Source organism: Choristoneura fumiferana, chromosome 17, assembly GCF_025370935.1.
Source record: "Choristoneura fumiferana chromosome 17, NRCan_CFum_1, whole genome shotgun sequence".
NCBI classification, from domain to species: Eukaryota; Metazoa; Arthropoda; class Insecta; order Lepidoptera; family Tortricidae; genus Choristoneura; species Choristoneura fumiferana.
This window is the reverse complement of record NC_133488.1, coordinates 20976410-20997437: the sequence shown is the minus strand read 5'-3', so window position 1 is coordinate 20997437 and position 21028 is coordinate 20976410. Positions and strand designations below refer to the sequence as shown.

The 21028-nt window shown below is 37.3% G+C and overlaps 1 pseudogene; it reads right to left on the bottom strand.

The window, feature by feature from the left end:
* The window catches only part of LOC141437240 (protein brunelleschi-like), a 37313-nt pseudogene that overhangs the window by 11088 nt on the left and 5197 nt on the right, over positions 1-21028 (bottom strand).

Below are 21028 nucleotides of genomic sequence, written 5' to 3'. Positions count from 1 at the left end.
AATAACGGTGAGAGTATTTTTAAAGATACTCTCACGGTTAAGGGACAACCATCATATTATGGCGCTCTATGTAGATGTAAATCATCGCCAAACTTACCCCAGTTCAAAGGCGACATGCGAACGATGTCCATCATAGCTTGCGACAGGGTAATGCCCTTGACGGACGCCTTGCCGCTAATGTCGGACTGCATCAGCCTCCAGCTCAGCGCGACGTTGTTAGTGATGTGCTCCGAACACATCAGCTCCAGGCTGTCGTCGACGTCCCCGTACTTATCGATTTGTTTTCCATTTCTGGTAAATATTTGTGAGAATAAATAGGTGGAAGCCCCCAGATAAGTGACACTAGAAGGGGACTTTGCCAGCAGTAGAGTAGAAAAGCACTGGCTGAAAGGGGTCCTGTTGTGTGTGAAAAGGAATAGATATAGCCTGGCAACAGCTCTAGATTAATTTGAACACAGACAGAAAATGGTTTATACGTAGGTAAGTAGCCCTTCCCCTCGGAACGCAACGTTATACAATAGGGGAGTGACATTATTTACCACACAGTTTGACATGAGTTTGTATGTACAGGAAAATCGGGTCGGTATTATCCGGGCCGGTAAATAGTGTCACACCAACAGAGAACAAATTAAACGAGAGTGACACGATCTTCGTAACTATTAGATTTTTAAAGCAGTTCTTGAAAAATTGTAGTTCTACTTTTTATTGTGGTCACCTCTGTTACTGATGCAGCTTTTAGTCGTAAGTCCTTTCATTCACCTTTTATAAAAATCTTTAAGCTCACACGACAGACGACAGCTAGTTTGTTGATAAAGGAAATGATGTCAGCCAAAAGATTCCTACCTTCCTCCTGTCGGGAGGCGGGCGCACGGAAGGGGCACCGTGGCAGGGGGACGGGCACGCGGCAAGCCTCGCGACTCTCTATCAGAATGCGTTTCTGCGGTGCGTAGTGGAACTCCATCTCTTCGTCCGTCAAGTTCGATACGTCTAACACTAGATACAGTTGGCTAGGACTGGAAGTTATCAGAAGTTTTGGTAAAAATTACATTTTGAATACAAGTTTTTTTAGCTGACTGTACTTTTTCTTGACTGTACTTGTACTGTCACCCAAACTACATTTGCATATCAAATTTCAAGTCGATGCCATTAATTAACCGTTGAAGAGTTCCGTCCTGTGGAGACGATCCTGGCCGGACTACCAGGATGTCACTACCAGATTTCAAGTCAATCCAACTACTGGATGTTCATCATCATCATCATCATGTCAGCCGAAAGACGTCCACTGCTGGACATAGGCCCCCCCAAGGCTCTCCACTCAGAGCGGTCTCGTGCTTTTCGCATCCACCGCGATCCCGCGATCTTAACCAGGTCGTCGCTCCATCTTGTTGGTGGCCTACCGACAGCTCGTCTCTCGGTCCGCGGACGCCATTCGAGAACCTTCTACCCTGCACGATTTGATTACAGACAGACAGACAACGGGACAGGTGAAACTAAATAAAAGCTTGTAATAAAATAGTATTAAATCTAGTATGGTCAAGGACTTTAATTCATGAGCCACAATGGAACTTTTCAAAGAAAAAGTCATATTGTATTGTATTGTCACGATTTTCATTGTTAATTAATACGATGTCAATATGATGTTTATTGTGAAATGGTTCATGGTTCACCATGGCTCATGATCATGAATTGAAGTCCTTGACCGTACTATAGGTGCTAGAGAACGGTTAGACTGACATATTATAGATAAATATATACGTAATAAATACATTCAAACATCCAAGACTCAAGTACAAACATTCGTATTCATCATAACTCGTACAAGTATTTGCCCGTCACGGGGATCGAACCCTTAACAGCTAGCTTCGTAATCAGAGTCACTAACAACTTAGTTATCCGGTCGTATGTAACGATCGTTAATTGTGACCCACTTATACTCTGTTTAATTTAAGGTTTGAATTAACGGTCAAATTGTAACACACGTTTCTCGGTATTTCGAACACAAACGGACTAAAAACACGTACATGTATATTTATTAACTGTATTTATTATGTTGTTATCATAGAAATTAACACAATTTTAAATACTTACTTTCATTTAAAAACGTGTCCAAATTGTACCGTTAAGTTTCAAATGTTAAAATAAATGGAGTATAAGATCGAATATCTGTTATTCTGTATGACAATTCAAAGGATTTTTGACGAAATGGGTCACAAATTAAACGCCCGTGACCATACTACTGAAGCAATTCTAAAAACACAGACATGATCTACTCGTATGATCGCACGATAGTTTGCGCGTAAAATACATGTGGATAGATTCTAACGGCTTAATGTCTCAGAAAACACTGTAATGCATCTATACTCACATTTCGGCAGGAAGTACATCCCAATGCGTTATGGAGACGCTAGGCAGCAGTTCCAAGTTGATTTGCAGCGAGGATTGCCGACAATGCATCTCTTTACCCTTGCCGCCGGAGTATCTAATTATCACCTACAGAAACGGTCAATTTGAATTGATGCTGTGTAAATGTAAAAAAGTTAATCTATCTATCTATCTATCTAATCTAATACCTTTAAACGAGCAACTCTTGTATATATTTATATGTGTATATATACAGGTTGGCCGAAACATTGACGTCAAAAAAAAAATTAGGCCCTCGTGTCGTGGGTATTCGAATCACCCCATGTATGTTCCGCGATTTTGGTAGTTTTCGTGTAATGATTTTTTTTTTCAATTTTTCAAGTATTTTCGACCTGGCCCACTAAAAAAAAAAAAAATTAGAGGACTTTTCGAGACTTTTTTTTTGGAACTAATTCTTACGAGTTGTTATTTTATGCATAAAATAATCAGCTTCGTAACTTTTTTTGGAAGTTGTAAAAATTTTGGTGTAAAGAGAAAAATTTACGGTCGGTGAATTAGACTTACATTTTCAACTTAAATTTAAAAATCTAACAGGTGATTAAAAAAATTCTAAGTGTCTTTAAAAAATGCGCTAGACTCAGCTTTCATAATCAATAAAAAAAACCCATCGATTTTTCATTTGGGCTATTACAAGGCAATAACATACGCCCAAGATGTTTAGTGAAGAAGAGCTGCGGCAGAAGATTACAGAAGCCGAACGTGTTATAAAAGAGAACAGGGTAGCTTTTAGCCGATTAAAAGACAATTTCTTACGCAGGTGTAGAACGTGTATTGCTGCTGGAGGTGGTAGGTAACTTTGAAAACCTTTTGTAAATTTTTAAAAATAAAATTTCACATTATCATCTGTATTTTAACCACTTCTTACTTGAAAACTTTTTTTAAGCAACCTCGATATGTTTTGATTAATTTGTAGCATTCTCTATCGTTAATTAACCTTAGAATAAGAATGAAAAAAATAAGAATGTTAAAATTGCCAAAAACTTTTTTTTTTGTAAGACCAAAAAAATTAAAGAATTTTCAACCTCGCCGTCTTTGAAGACCAATTTTAGCCAAAGTAGCCCGTTAAGCACTACTTTTTTTATTGATTATGAACGCTGAGAGACTAGCGCATTTTTTAAAGTCGCTTAGAAACTATTTAATCGCCTGTTTAGATTTTAATTTAAAGTTGAAAATGTAAGTCTAATTCACCGACCGTAAATTTTTCTCTTTACACTAAAATTTTTACAACTTCCAAAAAAGTTACGAAGCTGATTATTTAATGCATAAAAGAACAACTCGTAGATAATCAGTTGCAAAAAAAAGTCTCGAAAAGTCATTTAATTTTTTTTAAGTGGGCCAGGTTTAAAATTCTCGAAAAAATTAGAAAAAAAAATCATAGCTCGAATACTATCGAAAATCGCGGAACATACATGGAGTGATTCGGATCCCCACGACACGAGGGAGCAGGAGGGTTAGTATTAATTGTGATCACGACGCACGAGCCGAGCGAGTGAAGCGAGGTGCCGCGGCAGCGGCCCGCGAAGTGCCAGAAACCGATATGGCGGCGTTTCATGATATGCCTAGGAATTTCATGATCTGCCTAAACTGGCCAAATCATGAAATGGCGGCGCTTCATGATATGCCCAGGAATTCATGAATCTGCCTAAACGTCACTAGGCAAATCGCTAAACGGTGATTATGAACGATATGGCGGATGTCCTTAGCCAATTCATGAAATGGCGGCATTTCACGATATGCCTAGGAATTTCGTGATCTGGCGGATTTTACGATCGGCCGCCGACATATACATAAATGGTAAGGAACCCGTCGGCGCGAGTCCGACTCGCACTTGGCCGGTTTTTAATATACCTAAAGCTGGGACAGGTATTGTGAGGTCCGTTTGACAAGTTTTGACAATTGTATCACGTTTTGTGATTGGGTAAATATTGAGAATGAGGTTCCGGTTCCGATTCAAATGATGGTCTTCAACTGAAGTAGTTACTAACCTGAGTCTCGATCTGTCGTCCCCGAGAAGGCGGCATCACTGATATAGGAGCTGACCAGTTGGTTGTGTGGGAATTGGAGGACCTATAAAAACAAACGATTCATCATTACTTGAATCATATGGAACAGACATGGTTTACCTACATTAGGCGGTTGTTTACCGAAGATAATATGTGTAAAAAAATAGTAAAATGTCCCACCAATGTGCGTTAATGGGAGTACAGTCATGTATTCAGCCGTGTTGAATCTAAAAGCTTAATTTCGCATACAGTTTATATTTATATTACTTTTATATTACAGTTTACAGTTTATATTACTTTGCATTATTTTGGAGACTTCTACCGGGTGATGGCTATACTTTTTTTACAAGCTTTTCTTTAGCTTGCCCTGTTTATTTATTTGTTTGGGTCAAATCTTAGAAGCTAAAATTGACCCACTTCCAGTGGTCCGATTGACTTGGAATACATACTTATGTAAATTTGGTGACAATAAAATAACCTGGCAGTGACATCATGGCGGTCCTGCTAGGATCGTCTCCGCAGGAGGGAGCTACTCAATGGTTAATAATACCGACTTGAAATTTGGTATGGATATGTAGTTTAGATGAAAATGCAAGTGATGTCAACAAAAAAGTGCAGTCAGCAAAAAAAAACTTATTTTTATAAATAGTTGTAAATTATACTTCTGCTATTCCACGCTAGGTGACAGCACATACCTCTTACAATAGTCACAAGTTCTAATTATGCTAATTATCCTTCAAAAGTTATCATATCACATTACTTACTTCGAATAGAAATACGACCAATAATCGCCAAAACTTCGAAATGTGCATGAATGAGCACGTGAGCATTTCCAGTAACACTGGTTATGGTAGAAACCGGAGCTTACAACCAAAATGAGTACAAATGGAATCAGGATTCCACTTTTTACGAAACTGTTACATTTTATTTCATATTTTATGTGTATCGACACATTACCTGAAACTCCCAGAGAGATTTCTGTTAGGCACAAGCCCGCTGCTCAGGGATGTTGAGGATTGGAGCTCTGTGTGGGCAGCGAGGTCTGAGCATTGGGCACGGGCGACCCCACCCGCGACGGATAGTTCGAGGTCAAACTGTTCGGGAACATGTTTTCGCCGCCCACGCCGCCTAAATCCAGGAAATCTGCTTCCCCGTACAACTTCATCGATATTACGGCTGTACCATTGGGCACTATGGGCAGTTGGGATTGTATCTCATCGTTGGACCATTGGAACACTTTTGATTGGAGCTGAGTGTCCGTGTTTGACTGTGGAAAGTTTTGAAAATTATTGAGTTACAGGGACTATTATTGGCATTTGGTAAAACAGATCATTATAAAACGTTTATAGTGTGATGTGATGAACATTATGCTTCCCTCGATTAACATAGTTTCCAAAGCACTACAACACTGTACAAGTGTTTGCAACCTAAGAAAGTCAGCGGTAACTTTTTTGATAAGTGTGTCTCTGTCTTATTAACAGAGATTGATTCACACGCAAGGAAGAAAGTATTGGAGTACTTTTTGTTTTCAAATCTCACCTGTATAGCTAGATCCAAATACTCAATGGGCACATTACTAGTGTTAGTTATCTGCATAGTACATTCCGTGCTCTCTCCATTATACAATGAAATGTTAGTAACGCTGCCGACATTATCCTCGCTAGGCGAGTTGAGATTCCCAGATGGCGCCACTGTTGTCTCAATAGTGATTGTGGGTAGACTGGGAATAACTTCAATAGTGTATGAAGCTGGGAATTTGTTTGGCATAGGCATGCTCTTGAGTCTACAGTTCGACTTTACGCCAAGAGTATGCGTGGAATAACCCAATATTTGCAGTTCGCCTACTTCTTTAGGGGTTCCATGGAGATTCACTGTAGTGGGCGTGTCGGGGGCCAGAACGATTGTTTCTGGGATGGATTCGAATACAATCCCTGAGGTTAGAAGACGCATGTTGGATACTTTCAGTTCGAAGGGCAGTGGGTTTGTAAGCTTCATTTGTACTTCGCAGATGTCGTCTTCTACCCAAAGATATTCTGTAAAAAAAGTCACCGTATCATGCTGTAATAGAAACGTGTCAGAAACGGAATGTCAAATGCATAAATGACACATGATACGCGACAGCGACGGTTGCTTACGAAATGTGCTAGTGGGCATAGTCTCATACTTTTCGATACATATGATCGAAAAGTATTTCTGTGTAATTTTGCGTTCTGTATACTGCCTAGTTGGATCAATTATTTGTCAAATTGAATGAAGTTGCAAGTAATCTATTTATATTCATGTTTCAAATAATAGAAATCCCAATAAAATCATATTTAAAGGTTTTTTTTATACTGGATACTTTTTCGTTCCATATTCAAAACCTGTCTACTTACCGGAGACTTTTGATCATTGCCTGGCATTCTTAAGTGACTTTTTAAAGATGTAATGGCGACTGTGTGAATCATTTCCGAGAAAAAGCTTTAAATATGATTAAATAAGTACTATATTTATTTCTTAACAATCAGATTATATTTTTAAGTTTTTGAAATTTTTTGTCTTCTGTATGTGGTTTTATTTTAACCTTTAATTTAAATTAAATGTTCTCGCTGCTTAGGTGAAAATTTGTATGTGTCACACGAGACCAAAGTTTTTTTGCATTTAGTGTGTTTGAATCCCTCGCTGATCTCAGGATTCTAAGATAGAATTGTTTCAATTGTAGAATCCTTCGCTTACTCGGGATTCAAAATCAACACTCGCACCAAAAAACGACTTTGCTCTCTTGTTGCACAAATAACTATTGCCTGCCCCTTTGCTATTAGTGATCGAATACATGTACTACAAGAAATCAACTGCACGGCGCATGCCCCCGTCTCCTATAAAGCACTTCATAATAATAATAATATAATAATCCCAGCCTATATACGTCCCACTGCTGGGCACAGGCCTCCTCTCAGAATGACAGGGCTTGGGCCGCAGTTCCCACGCGGGCCCAGTGCGGATTGGGAACTTCACACACACCATTGAATTGCTTCGCAGGTTCGTGCAGGTTTCCTTACGATGTTTTCCTTCACCGTAAAGCTCGTGGTAAATTTCAAATGTAATTTCTGAGTTTTTCGGAATTCATGTGCGAAAGCACTTCATATAAAATAAAAATAATAACCGGCCAAATGCGAGTCGGACTCGCTTACGAAGGGTTCCGTACCATCTATACAACATTCATTAGACATTAGCAAAAAACTTTTGTTGTATGGGAGCTAAGGTTAAATATTTATTTTATTCTGTTTTTAGTATTTATTGTTATAGCGTTTTAACTGTCTAACTATCATGGTTCATGAGATACAGCCTGGTGACAGTCGGACAGACAGACGGACAGCGAAGTCTTAGTAATAGGGTTTCCTTGTTTACCCTTTGCGTACGGAACCCTAAAAACTTTAACAAATAAACAAAATCAAGGACCTTTTCTAACCAGTTACAAACATTTCGGATAAACCTCAAGTTCAAATATTTAAATCTGAGTCCCTGAATTCTTTGTGAAATCAATAAGGGTTTTTTTAACGACAAAATATCGCTAGATGGCGATAGTATCGATAGGTCCCATTGACGTTACAATTTCGCTTGCGATTGGCTTACTAATATTGAAGTTGTCAAACGGACTAGCCACGTCAATCTGTTTAAGGGTTGATTCAAATGTTACCCATTTTCCCCTCATCCTTCTTGCTTTTCCTTTCCAAGCTGCCAAAATGTATCGGTGTGAATATGAACGGTCCTTGTTGCGTTTTGCACTTGACGAGATGCGGCGCGCGCGCCGGCGGCGGCGGCCGCGGCCCGAAGGACGAGCATTGGGGCACGTGCGTTAGGTTTGCTGGGGGGATCACTTCGCCCGTCTCTAGGACAAGCGGGACTGGGCCGCCTTCGCACTGGGCTGATGTTGCCTGGAAATAATAGTACTTTCGTCACATATTTACATAATAGTTATTTCGCAACAGATACGACAGTCGCTTTTATTTAACAACCGTGTAAGTAGCAGTCACAGAGCACTTTTTGATTGACAACTGCCGGAGAGACAACAAAGGGGAGAGGGTTCTGGGGAAGACTAGCGAGTGACTTTGCAGTCTTAAAATGGCTACTAAACTGGCTGTGACGTGCCGTTCCTTCACTCCTTTTTTCTTTGTCATTTCGCTTTTGGCAGAGCGGTCGTGGTCACAAGAGGCATCCGCGTCGGTGGTAGAGGCGCAGATAGCTTTCCGTACGATCTCCCGCCATATCCTGTTGGCAGATTGTCTGGCACATCATGCAGATACGCGGTTTCCTACAACGGCTTTCAAATGGTCAGTCCAGCGCATAGGTGATCTGCCGCGCGACCTGATTTCCTCCACTCTTCCCTGCACCACTCTATGGAGTCGCCATCTCGCTTGGAGACATATTCAAAGTGCTGCAGTGTGCGCGTCTGTACTATTATGGCCGGTAGACGCTGCGTGTCAAGCTCTTGGAGTATGGACACGTTGGTGCGGAACTCCGTTTTTTGTCCTTCTCTTACCTGCAGTCTGATGGCGAGGTCCCTCCGCTCCTGTAGTGACAGGTGCGGCCACATGGTCTGCAGTAGAAATGTGACGTGCCGCGTGGCGAGCGCCGGGTGCCCCATGCGGCGCGCCGCTTCCTTCAGCTCGTGGAGTAGCTGGATTTGAAGTACCGGCCATCCTGAACAACATAAGTTGGGGTTTGCATTGAATCGATCATGCCTACACCATTTTTTTAAATACATTTTATCTCAAATTCATAGGTGTCTTACTGCATATTGAACCAAATACTATTTATACGAGTATGTTATTTTATCATTATTTCTATGTTTATATATAGCATTTTTATTTTAAATTTAATTCCAATTTTACATTGAAATTTTAATTTGACATAAACGAAAAAAAAAAGAAAAAGTTTGTTCAGTTTCTACGCATTTCAATGTATTTACACGGATGAAATCACTGCCTTACACACCCATTTGATGCTGCATGACATAGTTAGGGTCGAGGCTGAGCTTGTGTCCGGGGAAGCTGTGCAGCATGAGGTAATAACAGCGCTGCCAGTCCGGGTTGGGGTTGTTGTGGCTCACGTGACGGGTGGCTGCCAGACGCTGGCAGAAGGCAGCTTTGCGGAGGAAACCTGCAGACACATGACCATTTCCCATCAGATGAGCCGCATGCACGTTTGCCTCCCTCTTATGATAAAAAAAATACAGATATCCTACTAATGTTAAAAATTCGGAAGTTCATGCCACGAGTGTGTGGGTAAGTTAGTTTTTTAATGTGCTTCCAGCGAATGTTACATTATGGGTAAAAGCTCATAAAATAAAAAGGAAAGTTTAAGTGAGCATTCCAGCGGGCGTTTTAGATGGCATTCAAGCGGAACAACGGTAAATTTGCCAAATATCCATCCGACATAATCTTGAATATCAGCTAACTTAAGGGGTTTGTTTTAATTATACCTTTCAACAATTAAGCGTGTTCAAGTATAGTTTTTATCTTAATACGAATACGCACCAATATCCTTGTAAAGTTCAGCGAGCGTGTCGAATCTCTGTATCTTCTCCTGTTCGCTCAGCGTCAAGTTAATAAACATAACATTCTGAAGGAAGCCCGACGCAAGCAGATAGTTTCCCTGCTCAACAGATATCCTGGCCGCTTTGAAACACGCCTCAGTCTCTATGATACCAGCATTCTGATATTTACTATAGTCTATTATAGCGTTACGGTATCTAACGTCAATATCGTCTACTGTCAGAAGATACTGGTTGGTTACTTGCGATTGTGATTGTCGCGGTATAGACGGCAACTCGGGGCCTAATGACTTTTGACTTTGGTATTCAATATCGCTTGAAGAAGCGAGTGACTCAGAGTCAGCATTGTCAGTTTCTGATTGCCTTGACGACGTATCCATACTATCTGAGGACGATGGTGTTAGCTCGCTGGGAGGGTTTATAGGGCTAGAGGTTTTAGAAGACCTGATAGGCGAAGAGGTAGTCTTGAATTTTCTGAACGGCTCGGATTGGGCTTGGAATAGTGACAATGGTTTGGTTTTGTTCGGCGAACTCTCTTGTAGGCTGGCGTTTCTTTGTAAAGGCGTTGGGTTTCTTAAGTGCGGGTAGAGTATTATGGCTGAGGCAGCACAAAGACCTGAAATAACCGTAATTTAAAAAAAATACATTGTGGCAGCAAGAGAAAACTAGTCTATGTAGAGCCTGATTCACCACTCTTTTATAAATTTATGATGTTTCATATTACTGATATCTCTGTAGTCGTCACTGTTTATTTCAAAAAAAAAAACAAGAGAAAATGGCATCACAAATATCTGTCACATATAACTAATTGAAGGTTAATAATAAAAAAATATGCTATTTGTTGCAAACAAAACATTTACAAGTTACAGACAAACACAATAAAAAGAAGTACACTGATCACTTTGAGGCAGTAGGTTCCAGTCTCAGCATATGCTGGACTGCTTAGTCCAGCGCTGGTTTTCAGCCTGGGCCTTAAGCACTATTTATAAATAATATCAGTTGATGTACCTTCGTTAGCAGCAGCTAGCCAGAGCCAATCGTTAACTGACTTCAATATTTCAGCAGATGAATGGTACAGACTCAAACTTTCTGTCACTAAACCAGCCTGTAGCGTCAAATCCGCTAAGTTTTTTGTTACGCGTCCCATGCACCGCTTTTTGTTGTTGCGCGACTCCATATCGAGCCCTGTAAAAATTAAAGATACTTTTAATGATAAACACACAAGTTTTGCATCATACGATAGCCATTACCTACTCTCCTATTAAATGCTTTTGCGTGAACGAGACCTAGAAACATAAAATTTCGAACACTGTAGCAAAGTGTAGCAAAATGTATCCATTTTATCTTTTTACCGTCGCCCTATCGTCATTGGACAGTTCGTTTCATACAATACTTCTAAGTAAAAGTTCCACCAATAAGAAATCAGTGCTGAGATAGGCTAGGAAAATGAAATAATCTTAGTGTAGTTTTTTTCATGCACATTTATATCTAACGACCAGACCATCTTCTAAAAGTAAGATTTGTCCCGAACATTGGAGCTGGAACATAATTATCTACTTCAGTGTATTTTCATCACACTTGCTCGTAAACAGTGTCAAAACATGAAGGCTACCTTGATTGCAACCCCCCAAATAAAACCCTCGACCTTAATGTGCTTGTCATGAAACCCGTGGTCGGTAAATGAGTCACTGCGCGTACAAATTTTCTTTTCATGAAGCCCAAGGTCGGTAAATGAGTCCGTGCCCGTACTGATGGCGCTGCGCATGGTGCAGCAGCAGGACCACATGCACACGCGGCTCAGGCACATGCTGAGGGAGGGGGAGGGCGACGCTGCCAAGAGCGCAGCCTAAGGTATCGCCAATATTTGGAACAATTATATTTCTTTTAGAAATAAAAAATTATACTCGCAAATGTGATGAAAAACATTGTATGTCGCACGGGCGGTACTAGAATTACGAACATCGACTCATTAAAGCCCTCAGTCTTCGACTTCGGGCTTCTAATAGACTCTCGTTCGTAATTCCTTATTTACCGCCCTTAAGACACAATGTACTATTAAATGATATTTTGATGAGATTTGGTGCCCAATACATCTGGTACTTCCTGAAACACTGTTTAGTTAAGTCACTGTTTAATAAATATGCTCAACTAACCTACAAAATCTTTCTTCTCAAACGGCGCTAAAAGCAGCGAAACCTTCTCCAACTTCTCCCTTGACCTCTCTAGTCGCCTGGACTCAACAACCCAGAACAAGGAGTTGATCAGTTCCGCCACATTATGTTCTAGATCTGGCACTGGATCGTTCTCGCCATAGAACATGGCGTGCGTCTTGAAATTAGATGGAGTTGTGAAGTTCTCTTCAGGGATTGGGATAGAAGCGCCGGAGGAAGCTGATTGAGGAAAGCTTTCGGCTGATGAGAGGCTGTCAGCTTGCTCGCTTGGTATTGAGGCTCTGAAACCACGAAAGATGTAATAAACGAATCAAGGTCGCGTTGACCCATGTAAAACCCACAAAATAAAGCAGAACGAAATATTTTCGCTTTACTTCATAAATTAGTGTTATCATAAAACACATATTACATTAAAATTTATTAAAAACTACAAAAATTAAATTACAATTACAATAAAATTAAAAACTTATTTCAAACCATAGAACCCACTCAATCCTACTAATATTATAAATACGGAAGTTTGTGTGTGTTTGTTATTCCTTCTCACCAAAAGGACAAAAAGCAATTTGGTATGCTAGACGTTTGCATTGCATGCCTACTTTTATTCCGTTATTTTCACAGGATCGGGATAAAATTCCAAAATTTCAACTGCTACGATTAGAGACTTGAAATTTGTTAATGAAATCCATGACAAAATTGTCAGGCATTAAAAATGGTACAACCAAAAATGTGCTGTCATCAAAATTCCTTGCAATAAAAACGAAACGAATTATGAAAAAAAAAACATATTTTACAATGCACGTGCTCGGAAAGTGCCTCTTGACGTGGGTCAACATATCCATAGAAAATTAGTGATTCCTGCACGCATCCACAAGTGTGCGGAAAAGTTGTATGGATTTTACTTACCGCACTTGTGCGGTAAAGTAACTTTTTAAATTGCCAAATGATGTCCAAACTATTGTTAAAAAAATAAGTCTAAAGAGTCGTTATAGTTAGTCTTTGAACAAATAAGAAAACGTTTGATGCAACCAACTGAATATTTACTGATAAGATAATACAGATTAAACGCGACAGAAAAGAGAACGTTAATTTTTTTTTCATGTAAACTTGTATTTTAATTCCGTCTAAAGTTAAGAAAAAAAAAGGAAATAAATTCTCGAGTCCAATTCGGACCGTGCGACGTCAAGCGCGCGTACTCGAAAGTTAACCAATGAGCTTCCAGTGCGCGCGCACGACGTAGCACGAACCAATCATGGTTACCCGTTCGCGCCTGTCATGAAACCCCGCCAAAGTAATGTTCATGAGTTCAGTCCGGTGAATTAATTTTTGATGAGTAAATTAAAATGAAGAGTTCAAATGATGAATTTATATCTGACTTTACGCCGCCTTACGTCCTCCACGAAGCACATATTGTCAGTGACAAACTCAATGCTGAACAAAATACGTGAACTATAATATACATACCTAAGTTAATAAACATCGTAAATTGATAGAATAATCTACTTCTACACACATGGATATTATAACATCGACCGGTATGTCTTATTCTTATTTATTTGCTTTTATCTATTAGAATTAGTGAACCAATTTTGATTTATTTACAGTTCCAAAGCTAAAAAATCTCAGATTTACGGTAACTTTTTGTTAATAGCTGGTAGATTAGATACATAATACATATACTTGATGATAATTAACTATTACACGGATTTATTCATGGGTTGCACTAATATTTAGCATTATAGGAGCGTGCAGGAGATAAGGACTAGCCAATATAAGTGTGGAAAATGTCAAGCAATAAGGGCTAATAATTAATCATAAAAAATCACGATACTAAAACAAAGTCTCCTTTACCTATCATTAGTAGCTGTAGCTGTTCTAATCTTCTGGGTCAATGATTGTTATGAAAGTTGGTTTAATAAAGTGTATATGTTAACGATTTTGGTTTGGCGTGCATGTCGGTATGTATATCTACTGCCTGCTACTGTAGTAAAAGGAGTATGGCAAATAAATGATGTCTCGATTTTTTCCTTGCTTAATGCATTGTAAAACGTTGTATGATATACGTGTCGAAAGTAGGAAATTCCCAACTCGTGCCGGCTCAAAACACTCGCTTCGCTCGTGTTTCAAGTTCTCCGCCACTCGTTGGGAATTGCCTACTTTCTGCACAACTATTTCATCACACTTGCTCGTAAACAATGTCGTAACATGTGTAGTGTTGTATTCCCAACTCTACAACCAAGTTGGATCGTTTTGACAGTTTATTTAACAAAATTATTACTTTAGGGTAGTTTCAACCGCACCTGTTAAATAATTGAGGTAGGTGTTGATTTTCATTGGTTTAGAGGAGTTTTAAGAGGCTGAAAAGGCTTGATTCCATGGTCAGTAGTTTTGTTGGAGTAATTAAAAAATATTTCTTCACTTTCCTTTCATCTCACCATCCATCAAGATGGCTTGAATTTGAATTTTTATTAATCTGGTGAAATCCAGGCCTGTTTTGGTTAGAAATGGCCTAGAGCCCTATATTTTATTTCACCATAGTGTGAACTATTTCAAGATGATTTAATTTCGGAAAAGACGGTGAGTTTTACCATTTATTTGATTTTTCAACCTTTTGATATTTCGTTTTTCTTTCAAGTTTTAACTTGTGGCTTTATTGTTTTAGCCGCGAGGCGTTTTTTTTATATATATAAACAAATACCCATTCCTTCTTTTGGGATCTATTTTTGCGCATCGGCATCGCATTTCGGCATGCTGGATGAAGATTTATAAATTGAAAAGCACGAGGTGTCGGCCGCCATGAGGACCCCGCCCGTGACGCTTCGAATTTTTGTATTTGTTTTTGACTTTATTTTGCGTCCATAAACGGTCAGTGAAAACTTTATTTTAACGCAAGATGCACCAACGTCAGATAATTGGAGAACTATAAAATTTTGAATTTGGAAGTGTAATTCCACATGCCCTTCTGGCTTGCTACGTTAATACTTTTTTGAAATTAGAAGGCAAATGCTTAATGCCGTATTATTTTGGTTGTAATTTAATTTTTAAGAGTTAAAATTGTGTAATTAGCTCATAGCTATTATTTAAGTTATTTTTTTGGCTAAAGAGTCCATTAACCAAGTACGACGAAATCAGACGAGAACTGGGAGCCTCTATCAGGTGAGACCGAGTTTTTATTGCAACGTCTGAGTCCCCGGCTTGGGTTAAAAAAGTCCAAATTTCCTCTATCTGCTGAGTTTTGGCTGTTTTATTTTCTTTAAAAATAGCCTGGCGTCCGAACTTTTATTATTGTGTAATATACTACAATACCGCATAAATTTTTTTTCTTTTTTTTAAAAAAAAACATGACATTTGTCGCCAGAGAACAGGGACTGAAGTACTTGTTTTTCGGACTTATTTACATTTATTTGTGAATTTGAGGTTGTTGCATCTCCTTATGATATTTATTTTGAATTTTGTTTTGAATGTTTTCAGCAAAATATTCTCGGATTTGATATTTTTAATAAGTTATTTTTGGTTGAGAAATAAGTTTTATGCATTGGTACTTGTGCTTTTGTTAAACAAAACAAGTAAATATTTTTGCTATTAGATATTTACAAAATTAATTATCCATTATTTTGAACAGATTTGGTACTTTGGCATATTTGAAGATTGTTCGGCTCGGTCAAGATTGAATTTAAATTTTTAATAACTTTGAAAATTTTGTTAATGACTTTGACTTTTGATAACCTTTATTAATTTCATTTTAAAATGGAGAAAGAATTACTGGATCTATCGGAGCCAAGGCTAGCTCATAGTTTGTTAGACCAACCTTTAGTGATTTCAGTAGCGACTTGTACTGATGACTTGAATGATCATCCTCAAAACATTGAATTGTCAGGACGTTTCTTAGACGATCTTAATAATTTAACTGAAATGAACGCTACTAACAATTTAAAACCAATTCAGACTGTAAAGGGTAACTTTTATAAAAAACCTGATCTTTCCAAATTTAGGTATAAATTCAACGGCAAGACTTGTGTTCGTGAATTTTTAACAAATTTTGAAGAGTATTGCGTAGCTCGTGATATTGCTGATAACCACATTTTGAATTCTTTTGCTGAAGTTCTTACGGATTCTGCATTGAAATGGTTTCGTTCTGTACGGACAAACATTTTTACATGGCAGCGTTTAAAATTTGAATTGCTTAGGCGTTTTGATAAATTAAATTTTGACTATCAACTTGAATTTGACCTGCGTACAAGAAAACAGCGTCAAGGTGAGACTCTGTCAGATTTCATCATTGATTTAGTAGATATGTCGAATAGATTGACAATTCCCCTTCAGGAATTAACATTGTTGGAAATTTTGAGACACAACATGCTTCCAAAATATTCCATGCACCTTTTGGGTAGGAATATAATTTCTATTAACGAATTAGTGCAATTTAGTAAAATTATTGAAGAATATAATTCGACTCAAACTGAAGAGCGTAAGCCTCAGATTGATGCGCGAAAATTTAATAAAAAACCTTATGTTGCTGTTGTTACATCACCGCCTTCTGCGAAAAATTGTTTGAAATGTGACGAAAGTGGTCATTCGTTTAAAGAATGCAGGAAAATTCCTGGCATGATTTGCTTTAGATGCAAGAAAGCAAATACTACAGTTAAGTTTTGCACAAATTGCAACCCGGTGGTTGATAATGAACAACCTGGTATTTCTAATTCAAAAAACTAATTTGTCGACCTAAACCTGACATCCAACGCAAAGAATTTTCCGATTGGCTTGATTATTTAAAAACATTTTTTGATATTCATAGAGTTGCACCTATTTTATTTGTAAAGAACGACGACGTTCGTCCTTTTCTGAACTTCAAAGTTCGTGATCGCAACTTTGTAGGTTTATTGGATAGTGGAGCGAATGGTTGCGTTTTAGGCTCGAATAGTCATTTAAAATTTTTAGATTTGGGTTTCAAAATTAATACGGTTTCGAAAAGTGCTCGTACAGCTGATGGTTCTTCTCAAAATATTATTGGTATGATGAACATTCCTGTCACTTGTGATGACAACACTCATACTGTCTCCTTTATGGTAATACCTTCTTTGGAACCACCAATAATATTAGGTTTTGACTTTTGGCGTAAATTTAATTTAGCAAAAGATTTATTTAAAAATATAACGTACGAACGTAGTAGCTCTACCCAAATTTGCTCTGTCACTTCTGTTTCAGAACTTTCTTTCGAAGATAAAAATAAACTAGATAAAATCATTAATAAATTTGAAAATATTTCTTATGAAAAGATGGGTTTAGGTCTTACTAATTTAACAGAACATAAAATTGTTACTGTAGGCGAACCAGTTAAACAACGTTATTGGCCGCTTAGTCCGGCAAAACAAAAAGCTTTGTATGATGAAGTAGATATTTTATTGAAGGAAAATATTATTCAACCTTCTAAGTCCCCATGGTCTTCTCCTGTTTTAGGTGTAGATAAAAAAGATGGCACCACTCGTTTATGTTTAGATTCCCGACGTTTAAATTCTTTGACTGTTAAAGATGCTTATCCACTTCCTTATACGTCACGTATTTTGGATAGTTTGAGAGATGCTAAATTTATTTCAGCTATTGACTTATCTAAAGCTTTTCTCCAAATTCCATTAGAAAAATCATCTCGTGAAAAAACTGCTTTTGTTATTCCTGGTAAAGGACTTTTTGAATTTATTCGTATGCCGTTTGGTTTGACAAATGCTCCAGCTGAACTGCAGAGATTGGTAGATAAATTGTTTGGCCCTGAATTTGACGGACAAATAATGGCTTATTTGGACGATTTAATTGCTATTTCAAAAGATTTTGACTCTCACTTGAAACTATTAGACATAATTTATGAAAAATTGAAATCTGCTGGTTTAACAGTTAATCTTAAAAAATGTAAATTCTGTAAGGATGAACTACAATATCTTGGCTATGTTGTTGATGGTCGTGGTCTTCACACTGATCCTTCTAAGTTGGAAGTCATAAATAATTTTCCCGTTCCTAAAACCGTTAAAGATTTAAGAAGTTTTTTAGGCATGTGTTCCTATTATCGTAGATTTATTTCCGACTTTGCTTATATAGCGTCCCCTCTTACAAAATTGACTGGCGGTAGTAAAAATTCGAAAAAACCTCTTGAGTGGAATGAGTCTGCCGATATTGCGTTTAATAAATTAAAACAAATGTTAGTTTCTTCCCCCGTTTTAGCTTGCCCTAATTTCGAAAAACCTTTTTTTCTGCATTGTGATGCTAGTTCCGTTGGTATAGGTAGCGTTTTATGTCAAGAAGACGAACAACATGAACAACATCCAATAGCTTATTATTCTCGTGCTTTATCAAGATGTGAACAAAATTATAGTACAACTGAAAGAGAACTTTTATCTATTTTAGATTCAATAGAGCATTTTAGACCGTACATTGAAGGTATGAATTTCACTATAGTTACTGATCATGCTAGTCTCCAGTGGTTACTTAGGTTAACTAACCCGTCAGGTAGACTCGCGCGTTGGGCCGCTAGAATAGCGCAATTTTCATTTGATGTTGTACATAAAAAAGGTAGTTTACATACGGTTCCTGATACTTTGTCTAGACTTGAAATAAATGCAATAGATATTACTCCTATAGAATATCCTGATGATGATATTATTGACCCTTGGTATAAAAAGATATTTGTTAATTGTCAAAAATTTCCTTTACGTCACAAAAGTTTCAAGGTAGAGAATAAAACTTTATATAAATATTGTAAAGCTAAATTTGATCCTAATTCTCGTTTAAATTGGAAAATAGTTATCCCTAAGGAACATGTTATAGAGACTCTTAGAAATAATCACGATGACTTAAATTCAGGACATTTAGGTATTCATAAAACTTTGAAAAAACTGAAGGTACACTATTATTGGTCTGGTATGTTTAAAGATGTTCGAAATTACATAAATTCTTGTGAGACTTGTAAAGCTTATAAACATTCAAACTCTCCTCCATTTGGTTTAATGGTTAATCCTAAAAGGTGGATCAGCCTATGGTTATGTTGTCTTTAGATTTAATTGGAATTTTACCGAGAACATATTCAGGTCATAGATTCATTTTATCAGTGGTCGATGTTTTCACTAAGTATGTCTGGATGTTTCCTTTAGTTAATGCTACTACGAAATCAATTTGTAAATTTCTTGAAAAAGAGATATTCTTAAAATTTGGCTCTCCTAAAATTTTGATATGTGATAACGGTTCCCAACTAACTTCAAAAGATTTTGTTGACTTTCTTAAAAAATATAATATTACTAAAATATTTTATAATAGTCTCTACACCCCTCAAAATAATGTTATAGAGAGATTTAATAAGACTCTAGAATCCTGTATCTCTTGTTTTGTAAAAGACGATCATAGAACTTGGTCAAAATTTTTACCCCATGTTCAATTAGCTTTAAATTGTAGCGAAAACTTAGCTACGGAGTTTACTCCTAATTTTCTGATGTTTGGTAGAGAAGTCATTGTCGATGCTGCTCTACATAGAGTAAGCAGTTCTATTAATAATTTAGATGAAATTCAGATTGGCAACCGTCAATCTTACGCCGAATCTTTAAATAATCTTAGTACTATTTTTGAAAAGGTTACTAGTAGTTTGTTAAAAGCTTATAAAAAGAATGCTGCCATTTATAATAAGGGTAGAAAGTTTGTTTCATATAATGTAGGTGACATAGTATGGAGACGTAATTTTGTTCAATCCAATGCATATAACTATTTTTCTGCTAAACTTGCTCCAAAGTTCGTTAAATCCGAAATAACTGAAAAAGTTTCTAATAACGTTTATGTTTTAAAAGATTTAAGTAAGGGTTCAACTGGTCGTTACCATGTTAAGGACATCATTAAAATTTAACTTTGTTCTTTAAGCTTCTATAGCTTTTAGTTTTTGTGTATTGTATTTACATACACTTTGATATTTTTTGTTTGCTAAACAGACATGGCAAAAAATTGTTGATGAAAGGGAAAGTCATTTTTTATGAGTTGGAATGTCTTAGTTTGAAGTCGATACTCTTTTTTGACTTATTATTCTTTCGCTCTTTGCGTAGTTTATTTTGATTTTTATAAAAAAATAGAAAGCTCGACTTTGTTGTTGGCTGCCTTTTGTTTGGATACTATGTTAATTTTTGAAAATTTATCCAATTTTGTCTCTTGTTTTGTAACTGGATTTAGTTTATGGGATTTTGTATGGTAGAGTGTTAGGAATGTATGAATAAAGGTCCCTTGAAAGGATGTATGTTAGGTAAAACTAATTTCCAATTTCTGAAGAAGATTTCAAAATATTTAATGTTGGCTCTTTCGTCTTTCATTTTTGATACATGAATAGTAGTTCTGTTTAGAAAGAACACTTTTTCTTCTAACTCATAAAATCTTAAACTAATTTGTATATTTTGTAGATTTGTGTATTTTTCTTCAAGTTTTGAGTAGTAGATACTTTGCTCTACTATAAAAAACTTTGAACTTAGATATTTTTGGTTCAATTTTCTTCACACATATTTTGGTTTTAAAATTTAAATTTAACATTTTGGTTAAAATAATTTTAGAATTTGCATGCTGTAGTTATTAAGTATCCTATTGGGAGTTCATGGATTAGACTAGCACGCGTGCACATTCCTTGTTGTGACTTTTGGATTTGACTATAGGATTTTGTTTCCTCTTTCTTAGATTTTGCTATCCACTTCTGTGCCCGGAAAGTCAGTGGAGTTGTGCCGACCACAGTTAAGTGTGATAATTTTTCCCTTGACACGTCTCCATATTGTAGAGCGTGCAAGTCTTTTTGGATACTCATGCCTGGGAGTCTGGTGGTGTTGCGCCAGTCATGATGTTTTTCCTTTTAGAAACCTTCTGTGTCCGGAAAGTCAGTGGAGTTGTGCCGACCA